The sequence below is a fragment of the Myxocyprinus asiaticus genome, chromosome 20 (genome assembly GCF_019703515.2).
Source record: "Myxocyprinus asiaticus isolate MX2 ecotype Aquarium Trade chromosome 20, UBuf_Myxa_2, whole genome shotgun sequence".
Taxonomy (NCBI): domain Eukaryota; kingdom Metazoa; phylum Chordata; class Actinopteri; order Cypriniformes; family Catostomidae; genus Myxocyprinus; species Myxocyprinus asiaticus.
Window position 1 is genome coordinate 21,522,760 of NC_059363.1, and position 6,478 is coordinate 21,529,237.

Consider the following 6,478-nt stretch of genomic DNA (forward strand, 5'->3'; position numbering starts at 1 on the left):
ACTAGCTAACCCATACTTAGTAATAGATCTCCTTTCAACATTTGCTGCACAAATGGTGATTTTTTTTTTAAGAATTTCAGGCCCTATTTTTTATCCAATTCATGCAAAGTGCCATTGAAGAACATAGATCTGATTCGAATGGATTATTCTGTGCTGAGTTTAGCCCTTGTGCCCAGTTTCAGTGGTTTAGTCCTGCAGTATCTGCAGATAGTAGATAAAATTGCATTTGCTCTTAATTACAGGTTTTGAGAAGATTTTCTGTACATTACTAGTTATTTCAATGAATGGACTAAATATGTAATGTAGTTACAATATAGTTCAATCATTCTAATACTTACATCACATGGGTTTGACTTGGCTTTTTTAAAGGTGATAAATGAGGAGGAGGTAGTCAAGTGGTGGTCATGATGGTTAAAGATCTGGGCTGGTAACCCAAAGTTGCAATCCACAAACTAGTTACTCACGTCCTTTACCACCTTTGCGCCTTTAGGAAAAGCATCAGAATGGTAGGAGAGCATATAGTAAAAACAATATAAATTGATATAGTAAAAAACAAAAAAAAAAAAAAAAAACACCATATGCTAAATTCTAAATAACCAAGTGAGGTGATATGCATCAGCAAAGACTTTACAGCACAAAATTCGTAACATTGCTGGATGTGCACTAGATGGCATGGTTGGGTCAGGGTTAACTATGTTCATATGTTTGTCAGCCTGCTGCATACTGTATATCTGATCATTTAACCTTGAAAAACTTCTGTATCCCAACCTCACACATTGAACATAATTGCTTCAAAGGATCTAGTTGATGCCATCTCTAAGGGTCCTGCAAGCAGGGTACAAAGTAGTTCAACTGCAAAATGTGCAGCAATATGGAACAAAGCACATCGCTATACAGTTGCTGCTGATGCAGTGGAGTTCACTGCATTAAACTTGACATAAAATGTGACACAAATGTTCCTGTGTGACTACGTAGAACTTTTCTGTGTTCAAAAGATAATATCTTTTAGCTTTGGAATAGGTGATGGACTATAAGTAAGCAGTAAGGGTTAAAAGTCTTTAGTGTGTTTAGATGAAAGCTTTGACCTAGAAAAGTCATTGCTGTTGATTTTTTGGTCATTAATGTTCGTAATGTTGCTATTGTTTTATGCATTTAAAATTAACCCAAGAATGTAATCTACTAGGTTACGTTACTGATTGCATTTTTTGTCATGGAATTTGTAATCAGTATCAGATTACAATTCACAAGTAATCCGCCCGGCACTGACAACTGGTTTCATGACACACCCTCATCCTTGAAAAAGGTTACATTAATACATTTTAATGTATGATTTAAGAGGCATTTCTGTTTACTGTTCTGTGATGCACAATTTTTGGAATGAGTAGGGTGGCCACTTGGTGACCGCTGTCCTAAAGCAAAACCAGTTGAGAACCATTTTTCAAAATGGTGCTTTTTATATATTTTTTAATTAAAGCTAGCCAGGATAAGCTCTGCACAAATACCTCTATTTACTGTATATCTGTTAAAAAGGAAGAAAGCTCACCTAGCTGAATGTGAGGTGGGCCAGGACGTGAATGTTCTGAGTGTGAGAGAGCTTGTAGTGGCTTGACTCGGTGCCGTCTAAATGGACTATTTTGGCCAGGCTGCTATCACTGTTTTTGTGTTATTAGCCTGTGATATAGGTGCATTAATTTCCTGTTCTTTCAATTGGGTGAAACAGGCCTGATATTGGAAAGTCTGAGAGGAGAGAGGGGAAAGAAAAAGAAGAAGAAAAAAGGTCAGAGGTACATGTCTCTTTCTTTCATTTGTTCCTCTTTCTCTGTTTCTCTCTTCCTAATATAGGCATGGCATTATAAGTGAAATTGATGATGGTCGTGTGTGGGTGATTCTTTTTTTTTCTTTTTCTTTTTTTCTTTTTTACTCAGGAGACAGAGGCAGAGATTTTGTGAACATAACAGATATTTATTCAACATTATCCTGTTGGTTCCGCCCTAGTGGAAAGCTGCACATATTGTATTACTCTTTATAACCATTTAATTTGTTGAACCCCCACCAATAATGGAGAGCACTGTGTCGTTATGGAAGTGATAAGTGTTGCCATAACAACAGATCCTCTACGTAGTGACCAGTTTCCTGACCATAACAAGCTCGAAAGGTTTTATTTCCAAGTGAGGGAGAGCAGCATGCTGCGAGAGTGCCATTAATACTAGAAAACTTAAATAAAAAGTAAAGGGTCAAATCTTTAGTGTCTCACGGAGACTTCATTAGCACACATTGGTGGTATTGATGCCTGTTATTGAGTGGAGGACATCTGAGTGCAATGCTAAGTCTCGCAGCAGTTCAGTCCTGCAATGTTTGCAAAGTGTGGACAAGCAAACGTTAATTTAAACAAATTCAACCATTCAAAACTCTCTCTCGCATACCACTGAGAAAACAACCTCATGGCTCTAATGGCATTTTTCCACTGCATGTTACGGTTCGACTCGACTCGACTCTGCTCGCTTTACTTTTCTGAGCTTGCTTTTCCACTGCAGTGTAGTGCAGCCTCAACGTGGGTGGGATTATAGGCTGATCGTCATAGTTGCGCCACCTCTACTGACATCATCTTAAACACGAAACAAACACACAACAAAGGAGCAATGGGGGATATCGAAAGAAAGGTGTTCTTGATTCTCGGCATGTGGCTGTTTTTCACAGCAAGACAACAAACTTTGTTTCAAAATTGGCTGACGGCAGCAAGACAATATACCGCTAAAAAAAACAGGAGAGTTTGGGAAATCATACACCAAAGCGCAGACGAGGACATCACTGTGTTAGCATGAGGGTAAGCTAACCTGCCATCTAGCTTATAGCAATGATAGCAATGATGATTTTCACTGACCAATCAGTGATCTGCAGGGTTTTGACATCACATTTATTATTGGCTCGGCTCGCTTTGAACCTCGATCGAGGTGGTACTAAAAAAAGTACCAGGTACTATTCACAGTGGAAAACCCGCAAAAAAGCGAGCAGAGACGAGTCGAGCTGTACTGTGCAGTGGAAAAGCCCCATAATATTAGGCTAGGTTGAAGCCACATTATCAAGCAATTATCAACCTGTGTTAAAAGGATATTTCTCCCAAAAATTAGAATTCTGTAATTTAACTTCATGCTGTTTCAAACTCATACTGACTTTCTTTCTTACATGGAACCCAAAAGTTGATGTTTGGCATAATGACAGCCTCAGTCACCATTTACCTTCATTCCATCTTTTTCCATTCAGTGAATGGTTTCTGAAGGTAAGTAAATGATGACAGAATTTTAATTTTTAAGATTTCTGGTATGCTGAGAAGCCATCACAATGCCTTTGACTTTTGTTGGGGGTTTTCTGTGTGGGTGTTTTATTCCTTTAAATGTTGAACAATTAGTCTGCAGACATCTATGTAAAAAATGCCAAACACATCTCAGCAGAGGAATTCAGTGATGATTCTGGTCTCGGGAAACACCCAGCAATAACAGCTTGCTCTTTTCCCTCCATACTCGCTTTTTGCTACATTATGATTGTCAGAGAGAAAAATAGCAACACTCATCTGAAAAGGTGTGCTTTAAAGAACAGATCTTTACTCTTCAATGCAGAGCCCAAAAGACTGTGTATGATGTTTTATTTGAAAAGCGAATCTACATCTGGAGCAAAAAAGATAAAAAGAAGTTTATTGCATCACTTGCATTTAGAATAGAATAGATAGAATAGAATACAGCAGTTCAAAGGCAAAACATAGTAACATAGTCTTTTAGACTATAATCTGTCCTGTGACCAACAGGTTTGGCTTAGCTATACTCAAATTTATGAACAGACGTAATCAATACATTACATATGTGTACATACAACACATTTGGCCAAACAATTAAAACACTTTGAAGTCGTTTTTCTCAGTTTCAGTGTTGGCAACTTGGCATAGTTATTTATTTATTTTTGGCACTATAATAGAATAAAAAAGAAAATAGAATGACGAAACTGGTGGCAATTGTAGTATACAGCATGTACAGTATGTAGGACATAAAAAAGAGAGTGTGAATGTGCAACTATGCATATTGTGAGAAACAATGCAATACAATACACAAAACAATACAACACAATGTACAATATTCAATACTATGAGCAACAAAACTGTGAGATATGGTCTATATGCAGTATATGGTTTAATTGTAATCAATTTGTGATAAAAACATTGAGGGGTCAATTTATTCATGAGTTAATCAATATTATATAGTGTGGCATTTTAGATTGCAGTTGATTTGTGTGTTAGATGCTGATTTATAGCTTTAAAAAGACAATCAGTGTGTAAGTGACGTTACACAAATGATAGTGTTTAACACACTGAAGTATTTAAAGATTCTCCTTAATTTGCTCTCCATTTATTTGAAATTAAGCATCTAAGAACTGCACCCTGCAGCAGAGTTTTGTAAGTGATCAGCAATCTCGACATTAATTAGAAGAATATTCCCCCACAGGTGAATGACTGTCCTAAATTCCTCTAGCTACTTTCACATGGGAGAGAACTTCAAATAAAATCAAATCAAATCACTTTATTGTCACACAGCCATATACACAAGTGCAATGGTGTGTGAAATTCTTGGGTGCAGTTCCGATCAACATAGCAGTCGTGACAGTGATGAGACGTATACCAATCTACAATAACATCAAATTAACACAGCACAATTTAAACATCTGATATACACATAATTACACTCAACAATATACAAATAATAACATACACTGTACAGTATACAATACACATCATAGATACACATTATTCAATAAAAATAAAAAATAAAAATATATAAAAAAGTATATATATATAGAATGTACAGTATTGTACTGTATTGACATTCAGGCTGTCGGTTGATAGTCAGTTGTTATAATATAATATAAGTAGATATAAGATATAAGATAATATAATATAATAATAATATAATTTATGACAGTCCGGTGTGAGATATAAGAGTAAGGGTAATAAAGTGCAGTGCTGATGTATTTGATTGTGGGAGATCAAGAGTTCAAAAGTCTGATTGCTTGTGGGAAGAAGCTATCATGGAGTCGGCTGGTGCGAGTCCTGATGCTGCGATACCACCTACCTGATGGTAGCAGTGAGAACAGCCCATGGCTCGGGTGGCTGGAGTCTCTGATGATCCTCCGAGCTTTTTTCACACACCGCCTTGTATATATTTCCTGGAGGGAGGGAAGCTCACCTCCGATGATGTGTCTGGCAGTTCGCACCACCCTTTGCAGTGCTTTGCAGTTGTGGGCGGTGCTATTGCCGTACCAGGCGGAGATGCAGCTAGTCAGGATGCTCTCTACAGTGCAGGTGTAGAACCATGTGAGGATGTGGCTGTTCATTCCAAACTTCCTCAGCCATCTCAGGAAGAAGAGGTGCTGATGAGCCTTCTTCACAATGACTTCAGTGTGGATGGACCATGTGAGTTCCTCAGTGATGTGGACACCTAGGAACTTGAAGCTGCTGACTCTCTCCACTGGTGCTCCATTGATGGTGATGGGACTGTGTTCTCTGTCTTTTCTTCTGAAATCCACCATAAGCTCTTTTGTCTTACTGACGTTGAGGGAGAGGTTGTGCTCCTGACACCAGTGTGTCAGAGTGTGCACCTCCTCTCTGTAGGCTGTTTCATCATTGTCAGTGATCAGACCTACCACCGTCGTATCATCAGCAAACTTAATGATGGCATTGGAGCTATGTATTGCCACACAGTCATGTGTGTACAGGGAATACAGGAGTGGGCTGAGAACACAGCCCTGTGGGGCTCCAGTGTTGAGGGTCAGTGATGAGGAGATGTTGCTGCCTATTCTAACCACCTGGCATCTGCTTGACAGGAAGTCCAGGATCCAGCTGCACAGCGAGCTGTTTAAGCCCAGAGCCCAGAGTTTCTCATCTAGCTTTGAGGGCACTATGGTGTTGAATGCTGAGCTGTAGTCTACAAACAGCATTCTCACATAAGTGTTCCTTTTTTCCAGGTGGGAGAGAGAAGTGTGTATTGTAGATGCAATGGCATCATCAGTGGAACGGTTGTTGCGGTAAGCAAACTGCAGCGGGTCAAGAGAGAGAGGCAATACAGAGCAGATGTAATCTCTGATTAGTCTCTCAAAGCATTTGCTGATGATGGGGGTCAGAGCAACAGGACACCAGTCATTTAAGCAAGTGATTTTTGATTGTTTTGGAACAGGCACAATGGTGGATGTTTTAAAGCATGTGGGGACTACAGACAAAGAGAGGGAAAGGTTGAAAATGTCCGTAAAAACACCAGCCAGCTGGTTCGCGCACGCTCTGATGACGCGGCCCGGAATGCCGTCTGGGTCCACGGCTTTGCGGATATTCACCCTTCAGAAGGATCAGGTTACATCCGCTACAGAGACGGAGAGTGAACTAACCTCTGTAGCTTCAGCCGCGAGAACTCTCTCCGCGAGGGCGGTGTTATTTCCCTCGAAA